The sequence below is a fragment of the Phacochoerus africanus genome, chromosome 6, assembly GCF_016906955.1.
Source record: "Phacochoerus africanus isolate WHEZ1 chromosome 6, ROS_Pafr_v1, whole genome shotgun sequence".
NCBI classification, from domain to species: Eukaryota; Metazoa; Chordata; class Mammalia; order Artiodactyla; family Suidae; genus Phacochoerus; species Phacochoerus africanus.
In genome coordinates, this window is record NC_062549.1 from 36,259,179 (window position 1) to 36,273,625 (window position 14,447).

Here is a 14,447-nt window from a genome sequence, read left to right on the forward strand (position 1 = left end):
TAAATGTTTAGACTGTTGGAGAACTTAAATGCATCTAACTCTGGTGTAGATAAATACATGCTACTAGTCTCTAATCCTGTGAGTGGCTCGCTCAATGGTTATGCTTTGAGAACTCTCAGTATTGTTAAAAACCAGATTCTCGCTAGTCTGACTTGAGGGGTTGGAGCTGGGGAAGTCACCCTTTCCAGGAGCATGTCTCCCTCTGATGGTCATTCATTAGTAGTGAAAAACCCAGAATGCCTTCTGGAAAATAAGTAGAGCTCAAAACCAAAAAAAAAAGTCTTTTCTTTTGTAGATACGGTGTTTTTGTTTTTGTTGTTTTTTAAACACCTCTCCAGGCCAACACATCTCCTTTCTACAGAGACAACTGGTTACCCTGGGACGGTTGCTAGATCACTCTCTCTCCTGATAAACATTCAATTACAAAGTTTGCTTTTTATGTTTTTACTTCTTAAAAAATTTGAGATATAGTTGATGTACAGCATAAATTACAAGTGTACAACATAGGGATCCACAATATTTAAAGGTTATTTATAGTTATTATAAAATATTGGCTATCTTCCCTGAGTTGTACAATATATCCTTGTGGCTTATTTTAATAATGCTTTAATAGCCTTTTCAGCATTTTCTAAGACTGAATAGGGATGTATAATCAATATGGCCAAACCCTTCTCTTTTTTTTTTGTATTTTGTCTTTCTAGGGCCGCATCTGAGGCATATGGAGGTTCCCAGGCTAGGGGTCGAATCAGAGGTATCAGAGCTGTACCTGCCAGCCACAGCCACAGCCACAGCCACAGCCACAGCCACAGCAACTTGGGATCCGAGCCGAGTCTGCAACCTACACCCCAGCTCATGGCAACACCGGATCCCCAACCCACTGAGTGAGGCCAGGGATTAAACCTTCGTGCTCATGGATGCTAGTCAGATTCATTTCCACTGAGCCACAGCGGGAACTCCCCAAACCCCTTCTTTTCTCTAAACAGAAGAAAACCTCGTAAGAGAAAATCCTACCCCAGGCAAATATTTTCTGTCATCCTTTGATTCTTACTCCCATGGTTGTATCAGACACAGTGGCTCTCATCCCTGGCTACATGTTAGAATTCTTTGACCAGCTTTTTAAAAAATATGGATTTGGGGCCATACTTCTAAACAGTCCTGACTTGGTCTAGGCTAGGGTGTTGGTATTTTTAAGCTCCTGTGGTGACTGTAATTTGCTGCCAGGGCTGACAACTGCTAGGCTAATAATCTTTAAAAAAAATTTTTTTTTTTCTTTTTATGGCTGCACCTGTGCCATATGGAAGTTTCCAGGCTAGGGGTCAAACTGGAGCTGCAGCTGCCAGCCTACACCACAGCCACAGCGATGCTGGATCTGAGCCATATCTGTGACCTGTGCCACAGCTTGTGGCAATGCCAGATCCTGAACTCACTGCTGGAGGCCAGGGATTGAACCCGAATCCTCACAGAGACAACATCCGGTCCTTAACCTGCTGAGCCACAACAGGAACTCCTAAGCTAATATTCCTTAGTACCCATTATGTGCCATTCACTGTCGTAGCGCTAAGGATATGATGGCAGAGACACAACTCAGCCACACTGACCTTGTGACATCACCACTCCCAGGCCTCACGTACTGTCCCCTCTGTCTGAAAAACTCCCCTTGTTCCTTGTATAATTAAACCCTCACCCTTTGCATCTCAGTTAAATATCACTTATTCAACGGTATCGTTGCCCTTCCATCTAAATTAGGTTCTGTTCTATTTGTCCTCATATAACATCTCTTCTCCTTTCCTTCATGACACTTATCCCAGTTGTAATTACATATATTCCTGTTAGAACTCTCATAATCATAACTCAGGACCGAACAGATTTTGGTAATGAGGAAGAAAAGGTAGATTTACTTGAAGGAAATGGAGTTGTAGCTTCATGGCCCTTGTGATGGGCTGAATAACATCCCCCCAAAGGTGCCCACATCCTAATCCCCAGAATCTGTGACTGTGTTACCTTCCATGGTTAAAAGGACTTTGCAGATGTCATTAAAGATCTGGAAATGGAGGGATTGTTCTGGATTATCAGGGTGTGCCCAACATAATCCAAGGGTCCTTATAAAGAGGCGGGAGGGTCAAAGTTAGAGCAGATGCAGAGTTCCCATCGTGGCTCAGTGGTTAACGAATCCGACTAGGAACCATTAGGTGGTAGGTTCGATCCCTGGCCTTGCTCAGTGGGTTAAGGATCCGGTGTTGTTGCCGTAGGCTGTGGTGTAGGTCACAGACGAGGCTTGGATCCCGAGTTGCTGTGGCTGTGGCATAGGCCAGCAGCTACAGCTCCGATTGGACCCCTAGCCTGGTAACCTCCATGTGCCGCAGGTGCGGCCCTAGAAAAGACAAAAAAAAAAAAAGCAGATGCAAGTTTGGAAGCAGAGGTCAGAGAGAAGAAAGGATGCTACACTGCTGATTTTGAATGTGGAGGAAGGGGTCATGAGCTAAGTAAGAACTATAGGTGGCCTCTAGAAGTGAGAGAAGACAAGGTAACATTCTCCTTAGATCCTGCAGAAGGAATGCAGCATGGCCAACATTTAACAATCTCTACTTTTTTTTTTTAGGGCCGCATGCTGCATATGGAAGTTCCCAGGCTAGGGATTGAATCAGAGCTACAGCTGCCAGCCTACACCACAGCCACAGGAATGCTAGATCTGAACTGTGTCTGCAACCAACACCACAGTTCATGGCAACGCCAGCTCCTTAACCCACTGAGCAAGGCCAGGGATCAAACCCGAAACCTCATGGATCCTAGTCGGGTTCATTAACCACTGAGCCATGACAGGAATTCCATCTACATCTTTTTAACTCAAACAAAAGCAGTAATTTATGAAGATGGAGAGATTCATTTGACTAGATGTAATGAATAGGCTCTTGGAGTGTTTGATAAATCAATTAAGGAAAAGGAGGGAATTTATAAACACACTGGGAGAAAGTTGGAATCCTTTGCTGATTTGACACAACTTATAGGCATCAATGAAGATATAAACTCAACATACAAAACCTCAGGGAGGATCTCAATGGCAAATTGGTTAATAAATGTCATCGATTCAAAAAGTATTTAATATTTATGATTAGTCGCTGCACGAGAAAATGTGAAATGCCTGAAATCTAATTCTTATATGAAAGAGGTTTAATAGAGGTTTTCTCAAATTTGACAATAATCCCTAACATTTACATGGCATTGCCAGGAACAAACTGTTAGGCTGAGTAACAGCCCTTGAAAGATGGACATGAGACCCCCTGGAGGCTGGCTTGGCTGGGAGAGGATACTAGAATTCAGGGGAGGGAGGATCACTGAGCATGGCAAGCCTTGGCTGTAGGACTGAACTTGGTAAACTTAAAAGTAAATGAACTTCCCACCACCCACCACATTTTTAGTTTTGGCCGGACACATGTTGGATTTCATCTGGGAATCCTAAAAAGTGGGATGTTTAAGCATTCAAAGCCTTTTTGAAAAAAAACTCAGGGTCATATTTTAGAATGACAGCAGCCAGTCATTGGGTGCGTTTTTAGAGACGACTTACCTAAATAATACATCACTTGGGTGCGTTTTTAGAGAGGACTTACCTAAATGTCAGCAATTATTAATTGATGCCTACAGCTGTAGGTAAAACTGTCCTTGCCTTTGAAGCCTTCTTTTAGCTGAGAGGTGAAAGACTTCTTTAGAAAAGGACGTGAAAAGTGCAAAATGCTCCTGGACTCAGATCGACGAAAGCTTTTTCGATTCTCTTTCTCTTCTTCCCTTGCCGCAGTTTTGGCACTTCGCCTAGTTCAAAGTGGACTCACCTAGTCTTTGATTCAAAGCGGGCCTAGCCGCCCTGCGGGCCGCCCGCCTCCAGGGGGCGCGCCGGCTGCGGCGGAGCACAGCCGCTCTGGCCCAGCAGGGCGCCCCTCTCGTCTCAGTGGCCGACCCCTCCCCTCCGCCCACCGCTGCCGCCGCCGCTGCCGCCGCTGCCTCCGCTGTCGCCGCGGGGAAGGTGTCGCTGTCGCTGGTGCTTGGCAACTCCAAGGTACCTGGGCCGTGGCGAAAGCCACTGACATCTCCCCTGCCGTTTGGCCGAGGGCCCTGAGAGGCGAGGGCGCCCTCGGGGAGCCAGGCCGGTCGTGGCGCGACGGGTGGCTTTCTCGCGGGGCTGTGCTGATCCCGAGGGCTGGGAAGGGCCTGCGAGGGTTCTGGGGGCTTGTGGGTAAAGGCTCCGCTGTCAGCCGCGGCTGGCGGGCGTGCGTGCTCGCGGGGCATCGGGAGGTCGGAGGTGCGAGCAGAAGACTCGGGCGGCCGTCACGGCGTCGGGCCCAAAAAGGTGCGCTGTCTCCGCGTTGGCACGGACAGTACGTGGCCGATGACGAGGAACCTGCAGTCTAGGTATAAACAGAAGCTGCTGAGTTGCAAGTGACCTGTCCCTTTGTCACAAGGCCCTGGGTGGCCGGGTTCAAAGATAGCATTGCTTCTTATTAACAGGTTGTCTTCCAGTAGGGCTCTGCCTCGAGAAAAATATTTATTTAAAATAAATACATATGTATTTTAAAAATAAATGCATATGTATTTATTTTAGTGTTCAGACTTGGCTACAGAACGTAAGGAGATGAAAAGTACACCGTTAAATAGTAACACTTCTCACTCTTTAAAAAATGACAGTGGTACCAAGGGGCTTCTCGCTTAAAGAGTTGTCATATGAGTGGTTGTAGGAATTGTAATAGCTCTCTTCTTCAGTGCTTACTGTATGTCATTGTGCTGAGTGCCTTAAAATCTAATATCCTGGTATAATCCTTAGCAGCACTAGGAAGTACCGCCGTTTCCATTTTAGAGAGAGGGAAACTGAGACACAGAGCATCTGACTTGTCCGTAGTCGGACAACTAGAAAAAGGTGAACGGGGGTTTGAACCTCATCTCCCTTACTCCAGTGTTCCCACTTGTTATCTGTCCAAACGTGTTCCATAAGAGTTATATTGGTTTATTAATTTGACTTGTAGCTTGAATTCATTTCTCTTGGCTTAATTTTCATGGCTAAACGCAAGAGTTCTATACCAGCTCCTTTATAGTTTAAAAAATGAGTGTAATGAGAAAAATGGGAGTGCCATTTTGGCTCAGCGGGTTGAGAACCTGACACAGGGTCCATGAAAATGTGGGTTTGATCCCTAGCCTCGCTTAGTGGCTTAAGGATCTGAGGTTGCACGAGCTTCAGTGTAGGTCGCAGGTGAGGCAGGGGTGTGGCTCGAATCCCGCGTTGCTGTAGCTGTGGTGTAGGCTGGCAGCTCAGATTCAACCCCTAGCCTGGGAACTTCCATATGCTGCAGGTGTGGCCCTAAAAAGAAGAATGTTTGCTCATTAAGGATAATAGTGCTAATGAAGTTAAGCATGGACTGGCCCTCACCATTCGGATACACTTTGATTCAGAGGTGGGTTTATCTGGTTGTTAATGTGCTTCATTACTTTTCCTTATTTGCATTTTGATACAATTTTAATGAGTTCACTTTGCCTTTGCAATGTTATGACAGTAGTGCTGAAGGGAAATGAATTTTTCAATGACAGTTACTATTTTTGAGGATGTAGGAAAAGCATTGGAAAGACTGAGGAGGAGTTAAGAGGTTTTTGACCTGTTATTTAGAGCAAGTTGTGTTCCTTGCTATGTGGAAGAGAAAGAATTTCCAGTTTCTATCAGTGTTAGAAGGGAAGTGGTGTTTCCCATTGTGGAAAGAAGTTAGGTACTATAGTGTCCTGAGTCAGCCTTATGGGGATTTAAGAGCTTGCGTATTTTGCATTCCTGTAGCAAATATGTGTTGAGTGCTTCCAGGGCCAAGCCCTGTTCTAAGCACTGGGGATGCAAGAGGAACAAAACAGAATTTTCCTCTCCTGAGATAACATTCCCCTGGAGGAAAGTGAGAATGGGGACAATACACAAAATAGATTTTAAAAATCAAAATATATCTAGTCAGATGGCAGCCGTTGCTAACAAGAAAAATAAAGCATGAAGGGGGATAGGGAGCGCAGGAGAAGGAGCAGAAGCAGTTTTAGAATAAGGAACAGCTTCGTGGAGAAGGCGCTTGAGCAAAACTTGAAGGAGGCGGGGACAGCCGTGCAGCTGTGTAGGGGTCAAGGGCACAAGCCCAGACATTATCAGGCTTGTCGGAGGACCAGCAATGAAGCCGGTGGGTTTGAGCACAGTAAGGGAGGGTGGGTCAGGTCTGAGAGCTAACTGGGCCTGGTAAAGACTGGCTTTTTCTCTGAGTGTGGAGGGAAGTGGTTGGAAGGCTTTGAGCAGAGGAGAGGATCTGACTTAAACTGTGTAAAAGATCTCTCTGGCAGCTGTGTTCAGAGTGGACCATGGGAGCAAGGATGGAAGCAGGGAGCCCAGGTAGGAAGTTGGGTCAGTAAAGCAGATGAGCCATGATGAGGTTTAGCCCAGGTGGTAGCAATAGAGTAGTGAGAAGCAGTCGTGTTATAGGTATGGCTCATAGGATTTGCTGATTGATTGGATGTAGAGGGTGAGAGTGAAAGAGCAGATTGACTACAAGGCTTGTAGTTTGAGCTATTGGAAGGATGGAGTTGCCCTTTGCTGACACGGGGAAGACTTGAAGATGGAGAGAGATGGGAAGGTGGGTGGAGCGGGAATCAGAAGTTCAGTCTTAGACATGCCAGGTTTGAGATGCCTGTTGAAGTGGGTTATATGAAGTTGGAGTTCAGTGGAAAAGTCCTGACTCGAAATAGAAATTTGGGAGTCATTAGCAAATAGTATTTAAAGCCATGGGATCACATGAGATTTGGTCTAAACAAGTGAGAATTAGCTCTGGGACTTACCATGTTCCAAGGTTGGAGAGATTAAGACCTGCAAAGGAGACTGAGGGAGAAGAGCCTTTGCAGGTAGGAGTGTGCAGTGCTGGAAGTCAGGCGCGGAGAGTGTTTCCAGAAGGAGAAGATGATCAATTGTCTCCTCCTGCTCACTTGACAAGTCAAGTAAAATGAGGTCTGTGAGGTGACCATTGGACTTAGCAATGTGAAGGTCGTTGCTAAGAGCACTTTAAGAAGAATAGGAGAGAAAATCTGATTGGTGTGGTTTAAAGAGAGACTAGGGGGAGAGGGATTGGAGTCTGCGAGTGTGGACAACTCTTTAGAGGAGGTTAGCTCTGTTTCATATGTAAGTTATTTGAAAGCACTATCATCTCCACAGTAAATAATTTTATTTCCAGCTTCACCTATTTAGCAACTGGACTTAGATTATTTTGTTAGTGACTGTTGGAAATAAAATAACTAAACTACTACCGATGATAATAATGTATTGCTAACCTCCAAAACCAATACGTAGTGAAGCTTGTCCTTGTGACATAATGTATTTCAGGGCTTATAAAAGCGCTTGGGTGGAGGGTGTTCCTTTGTCACTTATCTTTGTTCTTACCTTAGGTTAAAATTAACTTAGAGGTGTACACACTGCCCTTAAAAGCAAATTCATGTGCAAAGGAATTAAAAGCCAGGATTTCTTTTGAAGTATGCTATCTTTTTATCTGAAGACACGAGCTTAGGTTCTTATTTCTGCTCTCAGTAAGTTAATGCCCAAATACAAAATAATCTACAAGGTAAACAGTACAGACCAGATTTACACTATCCTAACTGTGGGTATAAACCCTTGTCCTGTAAGTTTACCTCGCAAGTACAGCCATCTGTTGTGTCGCAAAGATTTAAAGTGATTAAATAAAATATTTTGAAATTTAGGGTTATAGCTACTGATTTTTTTAGTCCATTAATTTTATTATTATTATTTTTATTTTTTTAATTTTTTTGTCTTTTGTCTTTTTGTTGTTGTTGTTGTTGCTATTTCTTGGGCCGCTTCCACGGCATATGGAGGTTCCCAGGCCAGGGGTCCAATCGGAGCTGTAGCCACCGGCCTACGCCAGAGCCACAGCAACGCGGGATCCGAGCCTCGTCTGCAACCTACACCACAGCTCACGGCAACGCCGGATCGTTAACCCACTGAGCAAGGGCAGGGACCGAACCCGCAACCTCATGGTTCCTAGTCGGATTCGTTAACCACTGCGCCAAGACGGGAACTCCTAATCCATTAATTTTATATGGAAGGTGAGAGGTTCTTCAGTCTACAGATTGAAATCTTTTTTTATGTTGGTGGAAGTACTTTCTTGTACTTGTTTTGTTCTTTTTTCCCCTCTGGGAATTATTCATGGGTTGGCTCTGCTCTCTAGTTGTGATAATCATTTCACACATCTTTTTAAACTATTTTCTTTTGCAAAGTTTCTTAGGTTAGGCCTTTCCATCACTGATTTGATTTTCTGTAATATTTGTTCTCTTCCTTACTGCTTACAATTTTTATTTTAAATGTTTTTAATCTAATTTTTAGTCTTTTTTTTTTAAATTCCAATCTTGTTACTGTACTTTTTTTTTTCTGTATCTTGAGTTCTTAATTTTTTGTATATTCCCAATCCACTTTTTTTGCATTTTTTCCTATTTCTTCTTTTAAATAGTCTTCAGTGGCATGCTTTTCTCTGTGTAGAGCTAATGAATCTCTTCTCTTATGGTGTAGAGTTTTTCACTAACTTTGTGTTGACTTTTTTGTATTATTCATCCTTTTAGAAATGGAAGACTTTTTGAGATCGTCACTAGACTATTGCAGTTGTCGTACCAAATTTGTTCAGTACCATTCTACTAAAGACTTTTTCTTACAGGCATTCTGTAAAGGGTTGTATTGTGTTGTTTGAAAAAGATTTACCTATTTAAAATTATTTTTGGTATTCTTGGAACTTGAGTTTGTGGTTATATCCTTGTAACAAAGTCCTTTTTTGCCAAATCAATATAGAGACAAAAGAATGATTAACTTCAGCTGTATATATAAAAATAAAATCAGTAACAAAATAATAGCTAATTTATAAATTAAATAGATGTTTGTTTCTCTTTCCCTTCAGCTTCATTGAAATATTATTGACAGAGTTTCCATGGCGGCTCAGTAGTAGCGAATTCGACTAGTATCCATGAGGAAGCAGGTTCGATCCCCGACCTCACTCAGTGGGTTAAGGATCTGGCATTGCTGTGAGTTGTGGTGTAGGTTGCAGACACGGCTCAGATCCCTGATTACTCTGGCTGTGGTGTAGGCCAGCAGCTACAGCTTGGATTTGACCCCTAGCCTGGGAACTTCCATATGCCACAAGTGCGGCCCTAAAAAGCAAAAAAAACAAAAAACAAAAAACAAAAATGAAAAGAAATATTATTGACAAAAATTGTAGTATATAGTTTATGCAGCATTTTTAAAAGATGTACAACATGTGATTTAATATTCTTACATATTGTAAAATGATTATCCCAATCAAGTTAATTAATACCTCCATCACCTCACATAGTTAGCTTTGTGTGTGTGTTTGAGTATAATGAGAACACTTAAGATCTGCTCAGCAAATTTCAAGTATACTATAGAGTACTATTAACTGTGGTCACCACACTGGACATTAGCTATTCAGAACTTACTCATCTTATAACCAAAAGTTTGTACCCTTTGACCAACATCTTCCTGTTTTCCCCACCCCTTAGTCCCCAGCAACCACTGTTCTTTGACCTGGTTCTATGAGTTTGACTTTTTAATATAATTTTTAAATTTATTTATTTATTTATTTTCTCTCTCTCTCTCTCTCTCTTTTTTTTTTTTTTTGTCTTTTTAGGGCTGCACCTGTGGCATATGGAGGTTCCCAGGCTAGGGGTCCAATTGGAGCTGTAGCGGCTGACCTACTCCACAGCTCATGGCAATGCCAAATCCTTAACCCAATGAGTGAGGCCAGGGATTGAACCTGCAATCTCATGGTTCCTAGTTGGATTTGTTTCCACTGCGCCACGACAGGAACTCTGAGTTTGACTTTTTTAGATTCCACATGTAAGTGAGATTATTCAGTTTTGTCTTTCTGTGTCTGGTTTATTTCACTTAGCATGATGTCTTCCAGATTCATTCATATAGTTGCAAATGACAGGATTTCCTTCTTTATTATGGCTGGGTTATATTCCATTGTGTACACATACCACACTTTCTTTATCATTCATCTGTCAGTGGACACCGAGGTTATTTCAATATCATGGCTGTTGTGAATCATGCTGCCAGTGAATGAATGTGCAGGTATCTCCTCAAGATGATAATTTCATTTCCTTTGGATATGTACCCAGAGGATTCAAGGAAGAACAACTTGTCCTTTTTATTTTTATTTTTTTTTAAGTGCTGTTCAGTTTTTCTACACCTCTTTGTTCACTGGAGTTGTTAGCATTTCCTCCAAGGCAATATTTAGAAACTGTAAATAATTTAACTTCTGACCTGTCAGTAATTAGTAGAGAAACAAAATAATTCTACGCTTAAAGTATGTTCAATAAGCAGGAGACGTACATCCATCTGATAAAAAATAGACAATTTTTTTGCCCCTAGCTCCCGCCGGTCATATGGTCATAAACACACATATGCCAAAGAAATGCTAATATTTTTGTGTATTCAATAAGCCATCCAATAAGTGACACTTTTGACAAGTTTCTGAATACAGTCTATTAAAAGTTATGTGCACATTGTTCCTTAGGGATGGCACAAGCTCAGTCAGAAACAGATGCAAGAATGCCCACATTAGGTTGTTATGAGATTAGATATTCTGCTGCATTTTACTTTTTAAGCTAAGCGTATTAAAACTAGCCAAATAAACTATATTTTCTCTTAACACATTATGGTGTCTTTTTTTTCCTTTAGCCTAAGTTAAATTTTTAAAAAAACATCCTGTGTGTGACATCATCAGGACAGGTTATCTAGGCATTCTAACTTTGGTGGCATTTTTAGTTCTTTTGTTTTTGTTTTTTGTCTTTTTTTAGGGCCGCACCCAAGGCATATGAAGGTTCCCGGGCTAGGGGTCGAATCAGAGCTGTAACCTCTGGCCTATACCACAGCTCTCGGGAATGTTGGATCCTTAACCCACTGAGTGAGGACAGGGATGGAACCCACGTCCTCAGTGATGCTAGTCAGATTCATTTCTGCTGAGCCATGACCGAAACTCCCATTTTTAGTTCTAATAGCAGTTTTTTCCAAGAGCCAAATGTCACTTCTTTCATTTAATTCTCTTTCTGGCCCTTGCCCATTTGGAACTATGTTTTGCCTGTTAGTTGTTGTCCTAAAAACAAAACAAAAAACTGGTATTGTCTGTAAGAGTTTTCCCACAGTGAACTTATTTTTATCTCATTGATTCAGAGTATCCATTGAACATGTTCAGATTATCTCATTGGTGAGTTCCTATAATTTACCTAGCTTTCAGTTTGTTTCAAATGTCCTGTGTTATTTGTTCCACTTAAATCTGGGATTTCTTAGACCTTAATTCAGCTCCTTCTTGAAGAGAGATATAATTAGACCCCACCCTTCCTTTGACTTTTGTCTTTTTCTGAAACATGTAACACAAGCAGTATTTTTTTCCCTTCTTAGAAAGCAGTGGGGAGTTCCCTCTGTAGTGTGTCGGAAATGAACCTGACTAGTATTCATGAGGATGTGAGTTCAATCCCTAGCCTTGCTCAGCGGGTTGGGGATCTGGCACTGTCATGAACTGCAGTGTAAGTTGCATACGCGACTCAGATCCTGAGTTGCTGTGGCTGTGGTGTAGGCCGGCAGCTGTAGCTCTAATTTGACCCCTAGCCTGGGAACTTCCATATGCTGAGAGTGCTGCACTAAAAAGCAAAAAAAAAAAAAAAAAAAAAAGGAAGAAGAAAAGAAAAAGCAGTGGCAGAAGCATACAGTGGTAGGAATCAAGTGGTAATGACTACTTTAGGTTCTGTGTCATTAAAGATTTGGCTCCAAGTAACAGAAAACCTAATTTAAACTGTCAGTAAGAAAGGGACTTTATTGATGCCTGTGTTTGGAAAGTCCAGAGTTCATATGAGCTTCACGTGAGATTTAATCAAGGCTTGGCTCTGTTTCTCTGTCTTCCTTACCCTGTGTGCTTCCCTTCTTTCATTCTCTCTCTCCTTCCCCCACCCCTCTGTCTCTCTTTCTCTCTGTCCCTTCTAAAATATTTGTCAAAATGAATGACTGAAGCAATTTTAGATGTCATGTTTACACCGTATTTTCAGAAAAAGAATATTTCACTTTAGCGTTCCAAGTAAAGGGTCTTATTGGACTGAAATATGTCTACCTTTAAATAGACCACTATAGCTAGAGGAATGTACTATGTTATATGGCTTAAAATAATCAGAGCCGATCCCTTAAACGTACAGATAGGCAAGAGTAATAGTGATGGGTACTGGTGGGACAGAAGAAGATCTGAATGGGGAGTTCCTGTTGTGGCTCAGTAAGTTAAGGACCTGATGTCTCTGTGAGGATGAGGGTTTAATCCTCGGCCTCACTCAGTGGGTTAAGGATCCAGTGTTGCCGTGGCTGTGGCATAGGCCTCTGGTGCAGCTCCGATTTGACCCCTGGCTGGGGAACTTCCATGTGCCATAGGTGGGGCTGTAAAAAGAAAAGAAAAAGTAGGAATGGTAGGAAACTAGTTGTGTCCATTACAGTGGCACTGAACCTTCAAGGGAATGAAAAACACATCGTTGGTTTTGGGTCAAAATAGTACATTAGGTTCATGTTTTTAGCATTTGGCAATAACTGATAAAATATAAAAAGTAAAAAGCCAAAAAGAAGTAGTCAGAACAGTAAATTAAATATCTGTCTAGAATAGAAGCACAAAATGGTGAGAGGAGCTGTAGCTGTTCTGGAAGTGGGCAGCCAAGAATTTGATTCCTGCTGGATAATGAGGATTAAAAGTACTGCACACAAGACCAAAGACTGGAGTAAGCTTATGGCTTAAAGTCGAGGCATTGAGTAGAGATGAAGCATAAAAGGAGGCCAAATAAAACTGCTCAGGAAAAAAAGCTGGACCTTAAAAGCAAGGTGAGAGGGCACAGTCTCGCAGCCAGAAACTGAACCAAACTTTGGCTTAGTGACTCGATGTATAATAGCCCTGCTGTTGCCAAGAGACAAGAGCCTTTTATACCTTATATAAGACCTTGTATCTTTTATAAAACCTGGTTTTGAACTTCATTGTCAGGTGGCCGGTCAGTTGCAGTTGTGTGGGGGAGTAAACATGGGGGAGGAGGAATGGAGAACAAAAACAAGCAAATAAATTCTCCCAAAATAAGCTTGTGGCAAAACTTCCAAAGTAAATGAAAAAGATCCAGTGCTAAGGACATTCCATTCAACATCAACATTGCAACACAAATTCACCCTTGATGTAAGAAATTTTAGGAAACCATCCAACAGAGATTTTCCTCTCTTTTTTTAAAAATTGAAGTGTAGTTGTATACAGTATTAGTTTCAGGTGTACAGCATAGTGATTCAGTATTTTTGCAGATTATACTCCTTTATAGGTTATTACAGGTAATGGCTATAATTCCCTCTACTATACAGTATATCCTTGTTGTTCCAGCAAAGACTTTTAATTATCATTATGCTCAAATAGAGAAAGGACTTGCATTCATGAAAAAAAAATCACAGTAAATTATGAAACAAAAGCAATAAGAGCAGATGGATATGAAGATAAAATTAGAACTCTTAGAAATGAAAAGTACAGTTGTTTTTTTTTAATGTACGGTAAACATTTAGGCTCAATCCAGCCAGAGGAGATAAGTAGATTAGAAGATAGTGCTCAGAACTGTACTTAGAAGTAGCGCAGAATAGTTTGATATTTTTTGTTTGTTTTTAAGAAAATAAATTGAGTTTCCAACAAACATGATTGAGAGGTAATGTTTGAAGTGATAATAAGAATTCTCCAGGGAGTTCCGCAGTGGTGCAGTGGTTAACGAATCCAACTAGGAACCATGAGGTTGCAGGTTTGGTCCTTGCTCAGTGGGTTAACGATCCGGCGTTGCCATGAGCTGTGGTGTAGGTCGCAGATGCGGCTCGGATCCCACGTTGCTGTGGCTCTGGTGTAGGCTGGTGGCTACAGCTCTGATTAGACCCCTAGCCTGGGAACCTCCCATATGCCGCGGGAGCGGCCCAAGAAATGGCAAAAAGACAAAAAAAAAAAAAAAAAAGGAATTCTCCGGAATTCAAGAAAGAGATGGTCCTTAGATTAAAATACACTCTGAGTCCCAAGCAGAATAAGTCGGTCCTCCTAAATAGATTCCAGTGACACAGGTAGAACATGAAAGATAAAGTGAAAAATTTTAAACCAAAGAAAAAGAAGAAACATTCCTTACACAAGAGTAGCACTGAGGTGGACAACTCCTAGCACAAATAGATGCCAGGCAGCTGTGGAGTGAAAGCCTCAAAGTGCTGAGGGAAAGTAACCGCCAGCTGCAACCTTGTAATCACATTATTCAAGAATAAAGTCAAAGTAAAGCCACATTCAAGTTTCCAAAGACAAAGAGTTTACTACTCACTGTTCCTTACTAAAAGAACTAAAGGATGAACTTAAACTCAA

General features: G+C 41.9%; 1 protein-coding gene across 2 annotated transcripts in view; it reads left to right on the forward strand.

Moving 5' to 3' along the window:
• Positions 1-3,942: 3,942 nt before the first annotated feature.
• ANKRD46 (ankyrin repeat domain 46) overlaps positions 3,943-14,447 on the forward strand; it is a 46,445-nt gene continuing 35,940 nt past the window's right edge. The window contains exon 1 of one of the 2 annotated variants that reach the window (XM_047783518.1): positions 3,943-4,048. The gene's annotated coding sequence lies outside the window, so the exon portion shown is untranslated. Of the gene's footprint in view, positions 4,049-4,277; positions 4,402-14,447 lie in introns of those variants that run through there. The other variant, XM_047783519.1, reaches the window with a different exon arrangement.